Genomic DNA, 24134 nt, shown 5'->3' on the forward strand with positions numbered 1-24134 from the left:
TCTGCCATAACACCCAAAAGAAGAAGGATGGTAAATGTATTAGATATTTTAGAAACATCGGGTTCCATAAGCCCTGCCTCCATAAAGAAGGTTGTCGAAACTGTCAAAGCGCAGACTGAAGCTGATACTAAGCAGATAAAAAGTAAAGCTGCAACAATTGAGGCTGGAACCGAGGCCAAGCCCACAGTGCCTGTTGAGACGAAGCTTGCCACAAGCGAGCAAGGGGCCAAAGGAGTACCTCCAAATACTAATATAGCTTTTGAGAGAAGTGTGGCCAAAGAAGCTGAATCCCTTACTCCCGAAGCAACCTTCAAAGATCTTGATTATGTCATTCGACATGCTTCGGAAAAAGATTATCTGAAGAAGAAATCTTTGAAGCTAAACACTATGCCCAAGAACTGAAGTCCCCGAAGGGGGCTTTAGTGTTTAATGGTACGGATGAAGATGATTTCTTGTATTGTCTCCCGGACAACAAAGAATTATCCGTTTGCCGAGAGATGGCCAGAAGTATGGGTTTTCCAAAGCTCGAAGCTAGCCTTTGTGCCATGACGAAGGGCGGTCTTGTGGATAGCCTTGCATACAACAGTCTGAAGGTGCAAAAAGTTGTGAATTTTGAAGTTTATGGATTCTGTAATGGAGTCTTTTATTCTCATGTTAATCCATTTATTCTTTCCTATAGGGCTTAATACTTAGCAACGCCTTAAGAGCGCAAAAGAATGCTGAAGACGAGAGCTACACTATTGCTCTCAACAACCTTCTAACAGAGGTTATCAAGCTGAGAAACGAAGCCACAGAAAAAGACAAAATTCTACTTACATTGGTGGACAAGATAAAGGAGGATGAAACTAACTTCAAGGCTCAAGCTGAAATTCAAAAGAATGAGATTGAAGACCTTCGAAAACAGCTAGCCGAAGCCAAAGTAAAGTGTGTTGTCGCTGAAGCTAATCGAGATGCCAGCGAATATTGGAAAAATTATCTAGAAAAAACAGTTGCAGAGCTTCGCGCATCCAAAGAAAGATGTTTTGAGAAATCTGTGGAGTGCGTGAAGAAAATGAAGACTAGCTTCGCAAATGTGGGCGCGTATTCAAGCTAAGACAACTTCATACGAGGCGACCCCGAGGGCGTTATCGAGTGGATCAGTAGTGAAACCGAAGCTTTTGAGGAAATCTTAAGTGATCGTGGAGACGTTTGCGCATTCTCTGGTGCGAGAGGAGTTGCAACCGTCTTGGAGAAGGCGGGCTGCGATCATGTTAAAACCTTGGCCCAGGCTGAAGCTGCCTTATCCGTGGACGACACAAAGGACCCCTCTGCCGAAGTAAGTTTAATAGGCGGGAAATTTTTTACTGATATCTGGGAAAATGGTGGCCGAGAAATGGCTCATGAAATAATGAAGAAGAGTGAAAAAGATCTTCATGACGCCCGAGAAGCAACGAAAAAAGCTGAGAGAGCAGCGGAACTCGAGAGACGGATAGGTATTACTTAATGGTTTTTAGCTTTGTCGTTCATTTTTCATGACTTCGAACTAACTGATGTTTTCTATAGCAGCTGAACTACCTCCTCTACCAGAGCCATTCGACCCACTGGCCGACCCAGAATCGAAGAAAGCCATAGAAATCATTAATATGGCCGAAGCTATTGTCGACGAAGTTGTCACCAAACTGCTTAATGAAGTTGCAAAAAAAAGTGCTAAAAGAAGAATAGCAGTTATTGTATTTCTAGGATATTAATGTAATATTTGCTGAACTAAGTTTGTAATATTTGATATTTCTAATTTAGTTCTTTACGATGCATGAAAGTTTATGTACATACCGTTTTTAAGCCTTCGGCGAAAAAAGACCTTCCCTTCTTTTCATGCTTTGTAAAGAAGAATTTTTATGCTTCGTAAGAACATCCACACTTCGTAAAAACATCGATGCTTTGTAAACAATAGATCCCTTCTTCCACATCAGAATTGATGAAGCCGTGATTCATTTTTGTAAGGCATTCTCCGAAGATTGGCTTCGTTCCAATTGATGTCATTGGTGTGATACGATGTATGATGAGATGCTATGCGATATGATGTGATGATATGATGCAAAGAATGATGCTAATGCCGAAGACGCATATCCCCACTGAAACACAATCTCTGCGTCCCTTTAGGAACGATCAAAATTTCTTTGCCGTTTATTTTTCGGCTTCACCGCTTATTTTTCGGTGTAAGTTCTGCATCCCCTTAGGAACGTCTTTTGAACTTCTTCGCCTTCTATTTCGGTGGTATTCGCGTTGACTTTTCGTGCTTCGCCTTATATTTTAGCTGTATTTGGCTCTGCATTCCCTTTGGAACGACTTTTGAGCAGAAAACTTACATTGCGCTCCCTTGGGAACGACTTTTTGTAGCTTCGGCGAACTTACGCTGCATTCCTTTGGAACGACTTTCTATAGCTTCGGTAAAATTCACAATGCGATCCTTAGCTCTACATTCCCTTAGGAACGACTTTTGAGCTTCGACAATTTGGGGCTTCGTAAATCTGTGAAAAGATATATTTCTCAGGAACGAAGCTATTTAAAAATAACAAGAAGACTAGGTTTTCATTGATTGTTGCTTATTAAAAAAGTAAATGACAAGGAATATAAAAGTGCTTCAGAGGTAGGATATATCTCAATAGATGTGTTTTGATTCAGGCACAGTACTGTTAACTGTGCGAGCTTCGGATTCCTCCCTGAGGTCTCGCTGCTGATGGGTCTGATGGCTCCCTTCTGGCTGCTGACCTCGTGAATAGGCAGGTTGTAGTGGCGGTGGAGGTGGAAGCTATGGCTAAGAAGCCTGTGGCTGACTAGCCGAAGCAACAGAGGCTGCAGAATGGTTGCCCACATACTCTGGTATGTAGGGTGAGTGACACGAAGCAGTGTGCAGAACTTGCTTTGGTTGGTTTTGCCGAGCTTCGGCTTCTGCGATCTCCTTCTGCTTTTGGATAGTGATTTGGCACATTCTTGTAGTATGGCCCTTGTCTTCACCACAAAATAGGAAGTAGATCTTTCTGGGTTGATCCCCATATCTTCCTCTGAAGCCCCTGGCACCTCTGCCTCTTGGAGCTGGCGGCCGGAGATTGTGAAGTATACTGTGGCCTCTGTAGCTTATTTACTCTATCATCACTCTGAGTGGAATTGTGAATTGACCTGACATGCCTCGGGTGGAGTCTTCCTCTGAAGCCTCTCGTCATCTTAGAGAACCTATAAGCCTCCTCCCTTCTTTGGCGGAAGTCATTGTCACCTCGGATATATTCATCCATCTTTTGAAGCAGCTTCTTCAGAGTCTGTGGAGGCTTTATAGCAAAATACTGAGCAATAGGTCCTGGACGAAGCCCCTCAATCATGGCCTCAATGACAATTTCATTGGGCACTGTAGGCGCTTGTGCTCTTAGTCGCAAGAACCTTCGGACATATGCCTGAAGGTACTCCTCATGGTCTTGCGTGCATTGGAACAGGGCCTGAGCTGTGACCGGCTTCGTCTAAAAACCTTGGAAACTTGTCAATAGCATATCCTTGAGCTTCTGCCACGAAGTAATAGTCCCTGGCCGAAGAGAAGAATACCATGTTTGAGCCACATTCTGAACTGCCATGACGAAGGACTTGGCCATGACAGCTGCATTGCCTCCATATGAAGATATGGTTGCTTCATAACTCATCAAAAACTGCTTCGGATCCGAATGCCCATCATACATAGGGAGCTAAGGTGGCTTGTATGATGGAGGCCATGGGATAGCTTTTAGTTCTGGTGCCAAGGGAGAAGCAACATCAAAGGTAAAGGTATCATGATTAAAATCATCATACCATCTGTCCTCGTTGAATAAACCTTCTTGATGAAGCTCCCTGTGTTGGGGCCTTCGATCTTGTTCTTCTTAAACAAGATGGCGTACTTCTTCAGTGGCTTCGTCGATCTGCCTTTGAAGATCAGCCAGTTTGGCCATCTTCTCCTTCTTCCTTTGTACTTGCTGATGAATTATCTCCATGTTTCTGATTTCTTGGTCCAACTCTTCCTCCTGGAGTGTTGGACTAGTGGCCTTCCTCTTCTGGTTTCGGGCCTCTCAGAAAGAAAGGTTCTCCTAATTTGGGTCCAGTGGCTGTAGTGCAGCAGCCCCTGTCGCTGAAGCTTTCTTCGGCGGCATGACGAGGGTCAGTGCTTGCCGAAGGTGGTCGAAAAGGGTTCACCGGAGGTGGGCGCCAATGTTGGGGACTTGTTCTCAAATTCTATGAATTAAGAACAAGGCAACACAGAAATGGTTAATGGTTAATGCCCTTCGTCCTTCGAAGCATTATTTCCCTCAGGATATAATGATCTTCAGACGAAGGTCATGAAGGACGTACCTTCATCATCACAGTATATATTAATGAAAGGAGAAGCATATGAAACATGAGGAATAACATAAATGATCATATGACATCATTAATATTTTTCAATATATCATTATGAATGAATGTAAACAATATTGAATTATATTTATACCTTCGGCTTGATAGAAGGCAAAAGTCCAAGCGTGACGCACGAGCGAGTACAAGTCAACATGAACAGTACGGGAGTATTGCTCATCTATTTATAGGCACGGGAGGCAGCCCACGTGAAATTACATCCATGCCCTTTACATTTGCTAATGACTCTAAGGTAATCCACCGAGGTCTAAATAGCCTTTTCCCTTTTAAGTCGGTTCCCTTTTCTGTCATTATGCCGAAGCTCTCTTGCTCGTAGCTTCGGCGCTGCGTCAACCTTCGTATTTCGTGCTTTTCACACTGTGTGTGGTTCTGATTCAAGTCCGAAGGCACCTGTTCATATATTATACTCAAGAAACATTGTTAAATCATGTTTTTGAGGACCTTCGGAAGACGAAGGCCCCCAACAATATCGAACTTTAACTAAGGCACGTAGAGCATATGCATAGTTATTATTTCTTAATGGTTGATTTAGATCTGGGTAAGCTAAAGGAACATGATTATTATATTTAGTGAGTTAAAAATATCTAGTATTGCTTTAGTGTTGTAATGTCTCACCTCTAAATGTTTGATCCCCTTCGTTGTGGCCATATTTAGTCATTGTTATTCCTGCTCCTACTCATTCATGTGCATTATGCATATCATTCAGGAACGTTAATTAATCGTGATGCAAATGACCAGAGCCAAGTTATTCCTCAAGATGATGCAAAGAGTGGACATCTTTGCAAGACGATGTCGTCAGTCGGACGAACCTGAAGATGGATAATCTGACGAATGTCAAGACAAAAGATGGTCATCAAGTGATCGTTGTCTAACAAACACTAACGTAGTGTTTATTCCAGGCAAGCCCCGGTGCATTTGCCACCTCCTTGCAGTTTTAAAATCTTTATCACCTTGTTTGATGCATTAGGTGATAGGAGTTGTGTGCTAAACAATTGATGCATTTCCTTCCTTGAAATTGATTACCTTCCTTGACACCCTTTTATAAAAAAGATTTTTATGATGCTTAGCCCTGCTCTAGAAAAACAAAATGTTTTGTTTTAAAACAAAAGTGATGCTTCACAGTGGATGGGAATTTTTACAAAGAAAAAGACTTGATAGTGGATCCATCACGGCCGTGATGGGTTCAACATCTGAAAAGATGTACCTCTGCCAGGTACCAAACTTTGGGTTTTAAATAATAAAGCTGAGACCGGGCGGTTGACTTGCACTAGAAGACAGTCTTGGTGTAGTGTCTCCGTTTGAGTTGATTAAGGACCGTGTCGATGTAGGCTTGATGATTGAGGACCTTTTAACTGGTCACATGCCTCATCATGGGTAAGCTTTGCCTTGGGCAGACTAATACCAGAAAGGCCAACACGCATTGGGAGTGGAGAGATGACGAGAGTAGCGTGTACCCTCCATGGCAAGAGGCTGGACGGTGGTGTATCTGTGCTCTCGGTTGGCGTGAACCCAGTCTGGTCTTATGAAACCCGATGGCGAGTTGACATATGCAAGGGTTAAGTGCTACATATGTCATGTGATTGGAGATCCCCAGCTGGGTATTATCGATTCAGATCACCGTTATTTCTTGGACATGAAGACTTGGTCACTGCCCTACACGTAGCAATCCAGTGAACTAAAGGGATGATAAAAAGACGGCTAGTGTAGGACAAGTGTTTGAACTAGGATAGAAAGAACTCTAGATGCAGGTAACTTTACTTAACCTGACAAGTAAAAATGGATTTTTAAGGATCCACTCATAGTAAGCTTTTCCACAAACAGAGTCTTTGATTCTTGATAAACCATACCTTGACTCCCTCAAGCCAGCATACCCTTGAGAGTCTTTTCTTTAGTCGGGTAAGTCTTGCTGAGTAATTGCGTACTCAGGGTTTTTTTCCTATTGTTTTTTAGGTTATAATTTTATGCTGCTGTTGATGGTGTTAAGTGCTGGTGGGCTCGACCTTCTTATATAAGTATACCCCAACTTATCTTCTTATGAGGATTGTCACTTATGCTAGCATATACTTCAAACTTACAAAAAGTTTTGCAATATTTCAAAGTGAAATTCTTTTGTAACTACTCCGATTTTGTAACTTGTATACTCCTTGTAATAAGATTCCGTTGCAAAATGATGGTGTGTGATTTGTGTTTACCTAATCTCGCAATCTTGGTTGTAAGTGGTTTATCCGGTGTCCTTGGGGGCACTCGGATGGATCCTTTTTAAGTTACCTGGTGTACATGCATAGTCATCTATGGTCTTTGAGACAAGGACAGGTGCATGTGGGCCCGATAACTTGGGAGGTTCTGCCACAGCCTGGTATCGGAGCAAGATTAAGTATATACAGTCACATACGTATTTTAAAAACAAAGTTTTGGTTTTAGAAAAACTAGTTTCAACTAAACATATTGTTTGGTTTTGAAAAACAGATTTAAAAAACTATAATGCTAGCGACATCTTCTACTAAGCCCTAAACTAAGGACTATCAGGTGGCTTAGTTCAAAACCACTAACCCATAACCTGAGGTATTGCATACATGTGTATTGTTATTTTTGAAAGCCATTCAGTCTTGAATGGATCGACGCTCAAGGTATGGTGAGATGTGAGAGCATGACCGAACAACCATCAGTCTAGGGGAGTGCTTAATTGTAGCGCTTGATTATATACATGTTACACATATGTATATATGAAGGCTGCGATGTGGTGTATTTACTTTTCTGGGAATTCAGTACCCCATGGATGTGTATGGGTATACATACATGGGAATACTGAGAAGTGTAATGTACTTGTAACGACGCACCTACGCTCAGGTAAGAAGGTAAGTTACCATAATGAGTTGCCCTATGGTTAAAGTGTGGCAACGGCGCCTATGCGTGGCTCGGCGCTTAAAGAAGAGCGGGCCTCCATATAGCAATATATGGAGTATAAACTATGATAAACTGTCATGTGTGAATTGCATCATTGGGAATTGGGCTGTGATGGAATTTTCTGCCGGTACACTAACCTCAAAAACGTATGTGTAGCTGACGACTAGCAAAATACCTAGAGAGTCATAAGTACGCCACCAATATAGAACGTTGTTTCCATAGTATGTTGGCAAAACTCGTGAGGAAGCATAAGACGAGCATGCATCCTGATTGTTGCATCTTGTTTGTCACTTGTGCACGCAAATGCTTCTCTCACCTTTATTCCAATACTTGGTGATTGTAAATAATGTGGTGTCTTAGGGATACAGGTTTAGATTGCTTCTAGCTTTTCATAATTTGACCACTAGTGCAAAGTGTGTTTGCTCTTGTACTTAACGTGCCGATAGAAGGTCGGTGACCTGTTTGCCTAAACCCCAAAACTAGGCCATGTTCTTATTTAGTGAACCATGACCCAAATTTGAATTTTCCGTTATCTCTCCATGACCAAACCCATACAAATAAATGCTTAGAGAATTTCTTTGTTGAACATAAAGTGTACCCAGGCTTAAACCAAGAATTTCGAGTTATGTCTCCTTCCAAAACCATGTCCTCATTCGATTGGTGCAAATTAATATCCCTAATTCCAGTTTGCCTCTTCTTGAGGATCATACCATTGTTTTTATCAACCTAACCTAGGAACGACATGTCCGATTATTTTCCTTAATTTGATGCCTTTGGTTTCCTCATATCTATCGAAGGCATACCAACTTAATATTATGATTGTTTTCCCTCCATATCTAATTAGATACTAATCCTTGACCTTGTGATCCCTGCGATGGGCATAGAAATATGTTTGGGACTGAATTAACTGTCTCCCATCGTACTCATTCATTAACTAAGTTTAGGTTATGGCCATGTCTTGTTCATTTCCTCGGGACATGATCTATTTTGCTCTCTACTTGTAACCGTTTTGATAAGTATAGTCTCTTTGTATATTGTCACTCTTGCCCAATCCATTAGTGTCACGCGAGATTTCTTATTGGTTATGTCTGGTAATGGTGTTATGACTAAAACCGATGGTGCCGCGCCAAAACCGAGGGCCTCCTATGGACGATCGACACATGGTTGTGCTGCTCGGCACGCACTGGTATCACGGTTAGTAGTTGTAATCCATTATGAGACTATATCAATGTGTTATCTTGGCACAATTTGTTTTTGCTACGTGAGATTCATTATTGGTGCCAATTCGGTAATGATGTCATGGTTAAGGACTTATGGTACCGCGGCGAAACTGAGAGCCTTCTGTGAATGCACACATAGGATTTTGTTGCTTGGAGCATGTCGGTATCGAAGTCTCTAGCCATGATCCATTATGGAATTACACTGAGGTGTTATTCTCCATCGATCTTCCCTTGAAACAATCTCTATGTTGTTTGTCAAGTGATCAAGCAACATCTATCATCTCTGTTGGATCAAAAGGACATACCACTTTCATGTGTGGTCTTTTTCTTTTGATCTTAGTAGTGACCACTCATACAAGTTCCCATTACGTCCTTTGTGTAAAGGTGGAGCCTTGAAGCTTTTTAGTATTGGAAGACAACTGATTAGCTCTCAAAATGGAGATTGGCTTTCTCTGCTACTGAGATGCAGGAGTTTGTTCATTTGCTCTCTTATTTAATCCATGTATTCTTGAACCAAGTCAGTTCATCTCGCATGGAAGAAATGGATGAACAACCTAACCGAATGGATTTCTACCCAAATGCATGATCTCCTGCTAGCAAACGTGAACTCTTAACCATTAGATTGCCGATGGATAATAAGAGGACTTGCTCAGTGCCAAAAGTAGTTCAACAAGTTGGTTTTACTGACTTCTAACTGCATTGTGATCGAAGGTTGAGTTTAGAGCTTGTTTTGTCGAGTTGTCTAAACTCACTTTGGTTCAACCCATCCTAAGGAATTTTTATAAGAATCGAGATTAAGTCGGACAGTAACCACCTAATCATCGCTCTAGCCATGCCTCGATTGCCTCATGTGTGCTTTGCCAGCATGTGTGATCAAGTCGAGCCATGCCTAGTGCTTGATAAAATGGATTAGACACGAAGTCAGCATTTATAGATCCTTTTGGGTCTCTATTATTTTCTTGGACTTGGATTCTCTGGCTAACATGAGTTAACTGTGATGTTATTCGACATTCACACCTGTCTCGTGTGTTATGAACTTAACGTGGCCACTTGTTGGTAAACCTCTTTCTGTGTGTTTTACCCAAGAGGTTGCATCTAGTTCTGTTTGGGTAAAGTCGCATATCTACCGCTCGCCCAACAGACTCAGATAGTACAGTGTCATCAGAAAAAGCAAACTGCAGTCATGGAACCTTATGTGTTCTTCTGGCAGACATCGTCTCTATTGTTGGACATCTCTAAATTAGCCTAAGGCGATACATATTATGTTCGCTAGAGAAACAACCTCCTGAGGCACTCATCTTTGCTTGGAACTATCTTATGATTATCGCTAATATGGACAGGAGTTACATGCTTCTCTGCTCTTAAAAGTTTTTCGCTCCAAATCTCGGGACGAGATTCTTTTAAGGAGGGAGGGCTGTAACACCTCAGGTGTTTATCTCCCGTTAAACAGCGAATATGGACTTCAGCACGGGATGTCGATGAGAATGGTAATCTCAATATCCTGATCATTTTCGCCTATCACGATTTTGATATCGTCCTCATCTCTGCCCATTTGGGTTAATCTAAATGGTTTGCGAAACTCGGAACGTATTTATTATATGAGCTATCGAGTCTTGCTCCTATTTAAAATCAATCTGTTAAACGAATGCGAAATTGGAGCCTCGATCCACTCTTTAGATTTTTGTCCTGGACAAATGAATTTGAACTCGATGACAAAAGTGTTAATGCAAAATTAAATCGGACCACACTCGGAATCCAAGAAAAACCTTAAGTATTTGAAAATTCTTTTTGAAATGCTTTGTAATATCTGAAGAGATGGGCTTCGCTCCGATACTAGCTGTGACAGAACCTCCCAAGTTATTAGGCCCACCTATAGTTGTCCTTGTCCAACGGACTTTGGACAACCCTGTAGATGCACATAATCACTCGACAAGTTCGGTACCTGTATCCTTAAATCCTTGCCCAAGAGCGCTTCACCCGTCACGCAGATATTACATCACATTGGAGGAAAGAATAGCGAAAGCAATTACAATAACTTAATTACATTTATTCAAATATAGAGAAAGAGTATTATAGTTATTATAAAACCAGGGGCTAAGAGTGCATAGAGTATTAATTATTACAAACCTGGGAGGCAAAAACCCCTCCCGCACAAAAGTATAATGTTTTTGAAGAGGGAGGCCAACATCCTCCCGCGGCTTCACTGCTGAGGTTCTTCTTTGGGCACCACCTTAGAACAAAAACATCAAAAGTCTGTTGTTTCCTCACCTACAATAACATGGGTTCGAAAACCCTGAGTACGAATTGTACTTTCGCAAGTCTTACCCGTCAAAAGAAAAGACTCTCAAGGATATGCTGGCTTGAGGGAGTCAAGGTAAGGCTTAATCAAGAATCAAGACTCTGTTTGCGAAAATGCTTACTAATAGTGGATCCTTAAAAATCCAGTTTTACTAGCAAGTTAAGTCATTACCTACCACTAGAGTTCTTTCTACCCTAGTTCAATCACAATTTGCGAAAATGCTTACTAATAGTGGATCCTTAAAAATCCAGTTTTACTAGCAAGTTAAGTCATTACCTACCACTAGAGTTCTTTCTACCCTAGTTCAATCACTTGATCTGCACTAGCCATCTTTTATCAACCCTTTCAGTTTGCTGGAATGCTACATGTAAGTCAGTGACCAAGTCTTCATGTCCGAGAAGTAACGGCGATCCGAATCGATTAATACTCAGCTGAGGATCTCCAATCACACGACATATGTAGCACTTAACCCTTGCATATGTCAACTCGCCACCGGGTTTCTTAAGACCAGACCGGGTTCACGCTAATCGAGAGCACAGATACACCACCGTCCAGCCTCTTGCCACGGAGGGTACACGCTACTCTCGCCATCTCTCCACTCCCATTGCGTGTTGGCCTTTCTGGTATTAGTCTTCCCAAGGCAAAGCTTACCCATGACGAGGCATGTGACCAGTTAAAGGGTCCTCGGTCAGTAGGCCCACATCGGGATGGTCCTTAAGTGACTCAGACAGAGACACTACACTGAGACTTCCTTCTCGTGCAAGTCACCCGTCCGGTCTCAGTTTTATTATTTAAAAACCCAAAGTTTGGTACCTAACAGAGGTACATCTTGTCCGATGTTGAACCCATCATGGCCATGATGGATCCACCATCAAGTTTTATTTTTGAAAACATCCCATCCCATCTGAAGCATCATCTTTTAGGTAAAACGAAACATTTTGTTTTCTAGAGCAAGACTAAGCATTAGAAAACTTTTTAAATAAATAGGTGATCAAGGAAGAGTAAACAGTTCCAAGGAAGGAAATGCAGCAATTAGCTTAACACCCAACTCCTATCACTAATGCATCATTCAAGTGATAAAGAGTTTAAAATCACAAGGAAAGGTAAATGCACTGGGGCTTGTTTTGTGTTGTAGGAGAGTCAGGATCTGTTCCACAAATATCAAAATAAAAACAGTTCTCGGGAGGAGGATTTTCTGTTGGTGGTGTAGTCTCTTCTTCTTCAACCACTACTTCTTCCTCGTTCATAACCATATATAAACATGAATGCTCATGTGATGCTATGAATATGCAATGATAATAAAGGTACATCAAGTGGTGTCTTGAATACAATTTTCCTTCACGGTGCACTAGGGAAACTAGGGTCTTTTAGGTGAATACCCTAGTAGGGTTAGACAGTTTTACCCTAAGAGGCTAGGGTTTTGGGTTTGGGAATCAAATAATGTCCAACACATGTCAAACTTCACCCATAGGTTCTAATTATCAAAGTAAGCTTATCCAAAAAGTTTCATGATTTTTGGAGTCATCAAATAATTTCTAAAATTCCACATGTCTGGGTTTTGGCCATCTTAAATACTAAACAATTCCTGGTTTGGACTAAAATTCGTGGAACTATTTTTATTAAATACTATGGAAATTTAGAAGCCCAGTAAAATTGGTTTCATTTTTTTATCATTTTTCTAGAATTCTTTATGGATTTCTAAATTTTCTCAAAAAAGGAAAAAGAAAAACTATCAATAGTGTTGGGCCAAAACCGGCCCAACCAGCCCAGGCTTCCACAGAATTTCGGGTGCTCCCGCGACCGCACGGTAAGTTTTGCATACAGGCCCTTACCGGTTCAAATATCAGAAGAGAGGTCCTCGGCTGGTTTTAATGTGTCACTGACACCTTTCATTCAGCCCCCTCAAAGTTTTGTGTCTTCTAAACTTGGATCCCTGACCCCGGACGACAGCGAGGACAAACCACCCTATCGCGCTATGGTTGCGGAGGATCCAAGCACTCATTGGTACATGCCCGACCAAATTCTACCCTAACCCGAGCCGCCATGGGTATTAATTTGGCTCGCACGTCCAGAGAATGTCCTAACCACGCGCACGGCAGAGCCTCAGTTTCGCGGTCCATGTTCTTGAGGTATCAGTCATGGAAATCCCGAATTAAGGGCACGGAGAGCATCAGGGAGTCATGTAGGTCACGATGCTCACGAAAACCAGGGTTGATTCAAAGGAATCTTAGTCGGTCGACGTAAGTGTTGCACACAGCAGGGTACACGGCGTCGAGCTCGCGTTCCCACAAAACCGTGCCCATAATGGTGAAACGACCGCCTCGGTGAGCTTTACGGTCATACAGGGCTACTAAAACAGCAATTCAATTGCATGGAACCATACCGGGTTCTTCTGGCCACGGAGCGCGGAGAAGAATGTGCTCGGCGGGGTCCGATGAGGGGAAATGGTGTCGCGACGATTTCTGGTGGAGACAGGGGGTCACGTCGGGGCTATACGACTGCAAAGGACCACCAATTCACCATGCACAACCAATTTGGGGAGAGGGGGAGAGGATATTGTGAATTTTGGCTTTAACCGAGCTCACAGAAGAATGGTGAGTACCTCGCCGTGGTTCATAGCGCTATTTAAAGGGACGGTGACCTGGCCAACGGTCATCAACCATGAAATACATCGATAGCGCATGGCCACCACTTAATGAAGGAGCACAGTGAGGTAGGGTTGTAGCGCGAGTGACAAAGCAATAAAAGTATCACGCCATGACGAGCACCGGTGAAATATCGCCGGTCGGACCCTAGCCTAATCCACGAGACCATGAATTGGTGCAAAGTTATCTTGCCGCGGCCATCTTTATCTCCAATTCACTTGAACACATCCGAATCCACAGTACAACATATCTTTCTTCAGATATTTCTTGTTCACTGATCTTCGTTGTTCTACTGAACCGACCCCCTTTCGCCCTTTCTTTCTTTCGATTCTTGTTAAGAACAAGGTAATCTCCATTAATAAGAAGTGTTCACCAGACAATAGTCTTCAAGTTCACTATAGGATTCATGGATCAAAACTGCATAGATTGTTAGATCTGGTGCTCTCAAATCGACTGCATCTCACTGAGGTCATATTGCTCTGAATCCGGTTTTCAGTATTGCCCAATTCACATGACTTGTTTCTAACACCACAACTTCATAACACTAGTTCTCTGGTTTTTGTACAACAACCTAGCAAGTCGACTGCACTAAAGTTACTCCACTACAAACTAGCTTTAACCTTGTTACAGATGTTTCAATCAAACACCCATGAAATTGAGCTCCACATGGTCCCAAAGTTGGCTCCATACAACTGATCTTCTGAATATTACAGGACCTTAGTCTGATAGCTCAAGTTTGAGGGGGTTTTCGTTAAACTCCTCTAGGTTTTAGGGTTGAGTCTTTTAATCAAACTTATTCTCTTATCATGGCTCTACCATCTTGATGTACTGATCTAGGACAGAACCCTCATGAATTAAGAGATATAAAGCTTTAAAGATGGTCCAAATTCACTGAAATTCAGACATAGTCATATGGTGTTCATGGGTCCATTTACAAATAGGTCCAAATCCCTCCATATTTCATGCAACCCCTTTCAATGTGGAAATTACTAGGTTTATGGTACTCTATCACTTTACTATTTGCATTTGGGTCCAAAAGTGCACAAAATTTACATTTACCCCCTTAGGGTTTCAATTAGGGTTTCTAAGGTTTATTTTTAGGGTTTTGGGCACACTAGGGTTTTGGTGCCACCAAAGTCCATCAAATGTGATACCTTAGGAATATTTCTCATGACTTTTGAGGTTTTAACTTATTTGGGCTTCACTTTTATCCATAAGCCGAAAGTCAGGATTAAGTACTCTACCCTAGGGTTAATCACACATCAAGTCATATCATTGCAACTTTTTTGAAATTTTTACCTAGTAAATGCATTCTAGGTGTAACAAACAATATGAAATGTCAATGCACATGATGTTATGCTCAAGCTTTAGTGACAGTAACACCAGAGGTGTTACAATTCCTAAGGCTCAAGCCTCCCACGTTCGCTGGATCTAGCAACCCGCTCGATGCTGATGATTAGCTGCGCACAATGAAGAGGAAGTTAGAGACCATTGGATCCCTGAAAACTAGCATGTTCACCTAGCTGCTCATCAGCTCTCCGGGATGTCCCTATCCTGGTGGGATACCTTCAACGCTGCTGTGAGAGATGCTACCTAGGCAGAATTTGAGGTTGCTTTCTAAGAGCATCATGTACCCTTAGGAATCGTCTAGCTCAAGGAAGAAGAATTTCGGGAGTTAACTCAAGGAGGGAGATCCGTTAGTGAATACATCCACAAATTCATAGAACTTGCTCGCTATGCACCTGATGATGTTAGCACGGAAGCCAAGAAGATGGCCCATTTCTTAAAGGGGTTAAGACCAGAACTCAAGACCATCCTTGCCAGCCAAGAATTCCTCAGTTTCTCGCACCTCTCGAACAAGGCCATCCAGGAGGAAAGAGCATGAGAATAAGAAAAAGGTCACCTCAAGAGGAAATTTCAAGTTCTCGAGCTCAACAACAGGACAGGCACTAGAGGGTTCGACGTTTTGGGTTCCCTTCCAAAGGGTCGAACTTCAGCAAACCAGCATGATCCACTCCGTCACGTCTCAACCAGCCTGGTCAAAGTTCCTTCCACACCCAGTATGTTGCAAGCAGCCAACCTCCAACCAGTGCTTGTTGGCACTATGGAGACCCCAGTCACTTCAAGAATAATTGTCCACAGTTGAAGCCATCCGTACCTGCCTACTCCAACTCGGTGAATGGCCCCAACAATGTTCCGGCACCCACCTCCAAGGCACCCTCCACCAACAGCCAGCTAAGCAAGACCCAGTTCCATGGCAAGGCTCGAGTGAACCACATCGACGCCCAAGAAGCTCAGCAAGCCCCTGGAGTAGTGCTTGGTGAGTTCCTAGTCGAATTTACCCCCGCTGCTGTGCTTTTCGATCACTAGTTTTGTGGAAAAGCATGGCATCCCTACTGCATCATTAGAAATTCCCTTGGTCACCCGAACCCCAGGGTCAAACCTTCTATGTCACCACAAGTGCTCCCAAGTCAGAATTCTTTTAATTGGGGTAGTATTCTTGGCAGACTTAGCCATACTACCATCCCACGGAATTGATGTAATCTTAGGAATGGATTGGTTAACCCAGCACAATGGCGTCATAAGCTGCGCTGATAAGACTATTCTTCTCACTGACCACCACAGAAAATCAGTTTCGTGTAAAGCTCGGCCACCAACCCAAGATCCAATGGTGTTCACCCTAACAGCAGAAAGTATATTCGTGGTAGAAGAATTCATGGATGTATTTCCAGAAGAGTTGCTAGGAATGCCTTCAGAAAGAGAAGTAGAATTCTACATTGATCTCCTTCCAGGCACTTCATCCATCGCAAAAAGACCGTACTGCATGGCCCCCACCGAATTGGCAGAACTGAAGCTTCAAATCGTAGAACTTCAACAAAAAGGTTCTATTCATCCTAGCTCATCCCCATGGGGAGCACCAGTATTGTTTGTCACCAAGAAAGATGAGAGCATGAGAATGTGCATTGATTACAGATCCTTAAATGAAGTTACAATCAAGAACAAGTATCCACTACCTTGGATTGATGACCTTTTTGACCAACTTCAAGGGGCCAAGTATTTCTCCAAGATTGATCTAAGATCATGATACCATCAGTTGAGAATCAAGGAAGCAGACATTCAGAAGACAGTGTTTGTTACCCGGTATGGTCAGTACGAGTTTACAGTAATGCCCTTTGGACTAACCAATGCACCCGCCTTCTTCATGAATCTTATGAAGAAGGTGTTTATGGAAGAGTTGGATAAGTTTGTCGTAGTCTTTATTGATGACATCCTCATCTACTCCAAGAGTCATGAGGATCATGAACATCACCTCCGAATTGTCCTTGGAAGGCTTAGAGCACATCAGCTCTACGCCAAGCTCAGCAAATGCGAATTTTGGTTAGAAAAGATAGCCTTCCTCGGGCATATCTTGACTGCTGAAGGGATAGAAGTGGATCTGTCCAAGGTAGAAGCAGTATCCAAATGGAAGCAGCCATCCAACGTTAGTGAAGTTTGAAGCTTTTTGGGAATGGCGGGATATTACCACCGTTTTATCAAAGGATTCTCTAGCATTGCAAGACCCATGACCAAACTTCTCAAGAAAGACAACAAATTTGTGTGGACCCCAAAGTGTGAAGAAAGTTTCTAGGTCATAAAGAAGAAACTCACAACTGCACCAGTACTGACACTGCCAGACATCCACCAAAGCTTTGTCATCTTCTGTGATGCTTCAAGATAAGGTTTGGGATGCGTGCTAATGCAGAATGAGAAAGTCATCGCCTATGCATCACGCCTACTCAAGCCTCACGAACAGAATTATCCAACCCATGATTTGGAATTAGCAGCTATAGTGCATGCTCTTACGATATGGAGACACTACTTGATTGGGAACAAATGTCACATATTCACAGATCACAAGAGTTTGAAGTACATCTTTACCCAACCAGACCTCAACCTCCGTCAGCGAAGATGGCTGGAGGTAATTAAGGATTATGACATCGAAATCCACTACCACCCAGGAAAGGCAAATATTGTGGCTGACGCCCTCAGCCGAAAACCTTTCAGGAAGAAAGCAACAAACTTCCTGGAAGACTGGAAGAGAGAATCAGCTCAACTGAATGCTTGTTTGGGAGAAAATGGCAGTATAGAAGTTAAACCGATGCTGGAAGACCTCATTCGCAAAGCTCATCGTTTGGACACCGAGATGGTAGGACTTGTAGAAAGGGCTAACAAGGAACAACTCCCAGACCTTAGAACAGATGAAAGAGGAACTCTTTGGTTTAGGAACCGTCTGTGTGTACCAAAGGGAGAGGCATGAGAAATCCTACTAGATGAAGCCCACAACTCAACGTATTCTATCCATCCAGGGTCTACCAAGATGTACCTAGACCTCAAGACTAGATACTAGTGGAGAGGAATGAAAAAGGAGATAGCTCAGTATGTGGCCCGGTGTGATACTTGTCGACGAACTAAGGCAGAACATCAGAGGCCCACAGGCCTACTGCAACCCCTCTCAGTGCCGAAATGGAAGTGGGAAGAAATAGGCATGGACTTCATAATCGGACTGCCCCAGACCCAAAAAGGAAACAATTCTATCTGGGTTATAATTTACCGTCTTACCAAGGTAGCCCACTTCATACCAGTAAAGACTACCTTCGGAGGAGCCACCCTCGCCCAGATGTATCTCAAAGAAATAGTCTGACTTCATGGAATTCCACGGAGAATAGTGTCTAATAGAGGAACACAATTCACCTCAAAGTTTCAGCACCGCCTACCACCCCCAGTCAGATGGACAAACATAAAGAGTAAATAAAGTCCTCAAAGACTTGTTGAGAGCCTGTGTGCTGACCTTCGATAGAGATTGGGAGTCTAGTTTGTCGTATGCGGAATTCTCGTATAACAACAGTTACCAGGCCAGCAGCAAGATGTCACCTTTTGAAGCCTTGTATGGAAGGAGATGCCAAACCCCTCTGATGTGGTCAAACGTAGGAGAAAAGACCCTAGAAGGACTTGCCTTCATCAAAGAGGCAGAAGAAAAAGTTGCCCTAATCTGTAAGAGACTACGCGAAGCTCGAAGTCGGCAAAAGAGTTATGCAGACAACCGGAGAAGTGAACTTAGTTTCGAGGAAGGTGATTTTGTCAACCTCAAGGTCTCACCAATGCGGGGAGTCAAAAGATTTCTGTAACACCCCTGGTGTTACTGTTACTAAAACCTGAGCATAACATCATGAGCATCAGCATTGCATATGTTTGACACACCTAGGATGCATTCACTAGGTAAAAATTTCAAGCAAGTTGGACTGTATGGCATTTTGCAAATAAGACCCTAGTATAGGATACTTAACCTTAAATAGGGTTAGAAGGGTAAAAAAGGACTCAAATATAGAAAACCCCAAAGATTAAGTAAAATAATCATAAAATGTTATCAAAGATGGACTTACATTACATTTACACCCTTGAAATACCAAAAACTCTAATTAAAATAACCTGGAAAACCCTAAATCCAAACCCTAGGGGCCTATGTGCAAAAATAGTGCACTTGTGGACTAAAGTGTAAAAACCATGTTAAATAAGTATCTTAAGTACTATGGTTCACAAGAAGGTGGATTTGCAATTTAAACCCTAAGTTTTGGGCTTATATGCAAAAAGCCACACTTTTTCTCAAATGACTAAGTCTGAAATCAGAGATTTGACTCAACTTTGGAGCTTTGTAACATTCAAATTCTAGGGTTTTTGCCCTAGGTCACCACATCAAATTTGTAAACCTATCAAAGGAGAACAACTTTGATTAAGAGTGTAAGCATAGTTGTTATGAAGAAATTGGAGAAAATCAGACCTAAAGTTGGGCTGTCAGGTCATTTTAAGTCTGAATTTTCCAATGACAGTGAGTTTGGATGAACTTAGTGTTCGATTTTGGGTATGATCCTGTGACCTTTTGTGGGTGCACCATGTAAAAAAGTTAAAGCTGGTTTATTAAGCAATAATATTGGTACAGGGAGCTAGTTCGGTCACTACACCAAATCGAGAGTAAATCAACGCCAAACCTGCTCTGTCAGACCGACTGATGAAGCTATGCAATGGTACAGTAGCCTGATCGGGTTCAGTGAACCTCACCGCCGATGACCGTCGCGCTGTGATTCACGTCGATCGCCGGGATTCGTGCATTGTGGATTAGGGATAATGGTGGGCGGGTAAAGATCTTGGCGTCTGGATTAACTTGAGTCCGGCCGCGGCTAAGCTCGCCGTACCCCTTTGCCTTGCGGCGGCGCGGATAAGCTCACCGGCGACGGCTGCCTACTGATCCTGCGCCGTGTGTACAGGCACTTTACCACATCGCCGTAGCTCGGCTTGCGATAATTACTCACTGCCGGTGAGGTCGCCACGACGGAGGACACGAATCCACTGCGTTAGTAATCTCCCCTCTCTCCGGCCGCCAGCACTGCTCGGCCAAATTGAGCACCACCACGTAAGCCCTCTATAAATTGATGGTCGGGTCAGCTGCGCTATGTCATCACGAAACCAAAGCACCCGCTCCCACCCTCAATCATTCGCCAGAGCTCACGAATTTCTAGTTTTCCCCAAATCGGTTCATCCCACCGCAAGAACATCCTCGTCGTGGCCAGTACAATTGAGGTCAGTTCAAACCTTCTGCTCCCTTGTTTGGGTGATCTCACATACCTGTGATACTCATCGACCTGCCCAATTGAACTGAGCTGCCTTAGATCATCGGAAACGCGCTTAGTGGTCCGTCGTTGCCGCGGTCACCGTGGGCAGAGCATTGTGGGGCTCCAATCCAGAAATTAATTTAGGGGAAATAGTCGTAAAGGGTTGAATTCGGTATCCAGCAATGGGGGGGAGTAGCCGTAGCGTAATTTGGCCGGTACAAGATCACCGGAGATCGGCCTAACGCCACTCACCGTCGTGGATCGGGCGGTGTAAAGAAATAGAAATCCAAGGACCTTTCTGCAAACTATCAGCGACTCAGTGCCACAGTAACAGAACCCGTTTCGGATTATCCAGAACGCTGTGGGTTTTTTCGCAAAGCTGCCAGCGCGGGCGCGCGCACTTTCCGCCTGGGCTTGGGCCGCCTGGTTTGAATTCAACCCAGCACTGTTCACGCTTTTCTCTTTTCTTTTTCTATAAAAATTTGAAAATCTATAGAAAATTGCAGAAAACTCCTAAAAATGTCAAACCAATTTTCCTAGATTCCTAATTTTCCATAGTATTTAATAAAAATAGTTTCATGATTTTTAGGTCAAACAAGGAATTTTGGAGCATTTAAAGTAGCTCAAAACCTTGGTTCTGGATTTTTAGAAAATAGATAGTAATTTCAAAAATGCCCAAACTTTTTTATATGAACTTAAAATAACATTTAGAAGCCTTGGGTAGATTTTGGTATGATTTGGACCTTGTTTGATAATTAGAACCCAAAACCCCCACCCCCGCTCTTTGAACTTCACTGTTGACTCCAGAAACCCTAGTTTCTCGGAGAACCGTAAAGGAAAATTGTATTCAAGACCTTAGATAATAAAGTCTTATTATCTTTGCACTCTTATGAGCATTACATGGCATTCATTCTTATATATAAATGGTTATATTTAGAAAACGAGGAAGAAGTTGAAGTAGGAGAAGAGAAGACTTCACCACCACCACCTACGGAACATCAGGGAGGAAATTGTTTTTACTTTGACATCTGCGGATCCGAGCCTGACTCACCTATAAATGAAGGCAAGCCCCGGTGCATTTGCCACCTCCTTGACTCTTTTAAAATCTTTCTCACTTGCTTGATGCATTAGGTGAGAGCACCTAGAGGGGGGTGAATAGGTGATCCTGTAAAACTTGAAACTTAAGCCAGAAAAACTTGGTTAAGCGTTAGCACAATAATCGCCAAGTGGCTAGAGAGGAATCTCAACAAAACACAATAACCACAAGAGATCAATAACAGAGATAGCACAGTGGTTTATCCTGTGGTTCGGCCAAGACCAACGCTTGCCTACTCCACGTTGTGGCGTCCCAACGGACGAGGGTTGTAATCAACCCCTCTCAAGCGGTCCAAAGACCAACTTGAATAACACGGTGTTTTGCTTGCTTTACTATATCCCGTTTGAGAGGAATCTACACAACTTGGAGCCTCTCGCCCTTACACTTGAAGTTCACAAAGAAGCACGGAGTAAGGGAGGGATGAGCAACGCACACAAGACACAAAATCAGAATGTCAACACGCACACAAGTCGCAACAAGAGCTCGCAACACAACCCGACGAGTTAACAACTCAACTAGAGCTCTAGATGCTATCACAAAGAAATAAATGTGTGGAATCGAAGTCTTGGTGCTTAGGAATGCTTTGAGTATGCTGGATATGCTCCTCCATGCGCCTAGGGGTCCCTTTTATAGCCCCAAGCAGCTAGGAGCCGTTGAGAACATTCCAGGAAGGCTGATCTTGCCTTCTGTCGCCTGGCGCACCGGACAGTCCGGTGCACCACCGGACACTGTCCGGTGCGGATTTCTTTCCTTATTTGGCGAAGCCGACCGTTGGAGTTTGAGAGCCGTTGGCGCACCGGACACTGTCCGGTGCACACCGGACAGTCTGGTGCCTCCTTCTAGCCGTTGGCTCAGCCACATGTCCCGCGAAGATCGCGCGGCCGACCGTTGGCCCGGTCGACCGTTGGCTCACCGGACAGTCCGGTGCACACCGGACAGTCCGGTGAATTATAGACGTACGCCGTTGATGGTTTCCCGAGAGCGACGAGTTCGCCTGTGAACGGCTCACCGGACAGTCCGGTGAATTATAGCCGTACACCGCCGTCGAACTCCCGAGAGCAGCAAGCTCGCCAGAGCCAGTCTGGCACACCGGACATTGTCTGGTGCACCACCGGACAGTCCGGTGCACCCAGACTGAGCAGACTTTGGCTGAACAAAGCCATCTCATTTCAAACTCAATTTTTCCTATTTCCAGCACTTAGACACAATACATTAGTCCATAAAACAATGTACTAAGTCTAGAAACATACCTTTTGACACGATTTGCACTTTGTCCACCGCTTTGCATAGATTAACACAAAAGCACTTGTGTTGGCACTCAATCACCAAAATATTTAGAAATGGCCCAAGGGCACATTTCCCTTTCAATCTCCCCCTTTTTGGTGATTTATGCCAACACAACTTAAAGCAACTAGAACAAGTGCAATATCAATGCAAATGAAAACCCAAAGTTGTTTTGAATCAAATTTGGCATATATGGATCACTCTTTGCCACCACTTGGTTTGTTTTTGCAAATTCAAACTCAATTTCCTATCTCTAAGTCAAATTCACTTGTAGAGACATAAAGAGAGATATTCCACAAGAAATTGATCAAGGATTTCAAAAACTCCCCCTTTTTCCCATAATCAACACTTCTCCCCACAAGAGGCCAACTTTTGACAAAAGAGACAATAAAAGAGTTTTGAATAACCAAAAACTTTATTCTACTATTTTCAAAATTTCTCAAGTGGTAGCTGATCCATTTATTGCTTTGGCTTTTATTTTCTCCCCCTTTGGCATCAAGCACCAAAACGGGATCAATCTTGGCCCTTTAACCCCATTGCCTCAATTAAGAATACAAAGGTAATAGGAGTACATGAGATGAACTTGGAATAAGTTACCCTCTCAACGGAGTGCAGTGGAAGTCTTTAATGGTCCAAGTCCAACTTTCCCTTTCAAACCTCCTTTGAGACTAAAATAAGCAAACTCAAGCACACACGGTTAGTCTCAAAGGGTCCAGTTGTAGCACAACTCCCCCTAAATATGTGCATCACTTGCAAAACGACTTGTGAGGTCCGGGGAGTGATTGTACAACTTGAGCACCACAAGTAAGCAACAAAATGCATAAGGAACATGATCAAGGCATAAGCACATGTATGCTATAAATCAATCCAAGTTCCGCGAATCTAAGACATTTAGCTCACTACGCAGCCTGCAAAAGGTCTTCTCATCTAAAGGCTTGGTAAAGATATCGGCTAGCTGGTTCTCGGTGCTAACATAAAACACTTCGATATCTCCCTTTTGCTGGTGGTCTCTCAAAAAGTGATGTCGGATGTCAATGTGCTTTGTGCGGCTGTGCTCAACAGGATTTTCCGCTATTCGGATAGCACTCTCATTGTCACATAGGAGTGGGACTTTGCTCAGATTGTAGCCAAAGTCCCGGAGGGTTTGCCTCATCCAAAGTAGTTGCGCGCAACACTGTCCTGCGGCAACGTACTCGGCCTCAGCGGTGGATAGGGCAACGGAAGTTTGTTTCTTAGAGTTCCATGACACCAGGGACCTTCCTAAGAATTGGCACGTCCCCGATGTACTCTTTCTATCGACCTTACATCCAGCATAGTCGGAATTTGAATATCCAATCAAGTCAAAGTTAGACCCCTTTGGATACCAGATCCCGAAGCAAGGCGTAGCGACTAAATATCTAAGAATTCGCTTCACGGCCACCAAGTGACACTCCCTTGGATCGGATTGAAATCTAGCACACATGCATACGCTAAGCATAATATCCAGTCTACTAGCACATAAATAAAGCAAAGAACCTATCATTGACCGGTATGCCTTTTGATCAACGGACTTACCTCCTTTGTTGAGGTCGGTGTGTCCGTCGGTTCCCATCGGTGTCTTTGCGGGCTTGGCGTCCTTCATCCCAAACCGCTTTC

Source organism: Zea mays, chromosome 6 (assembly GCF_902167145.1).
Source record: "Zea mays cultivar B73 chromosome 6, Zm-B73-REFERENCE-NAM-5.0, whole genome shotgun sequence".
In the NCBI taxonomy this organism is placed as follows: domain Eukaryota; kingdom Viridiplantae; phylum Streptophyta; class Magnoliopsida; order Poales; family Poaceae; genus Zea; species Zea mays.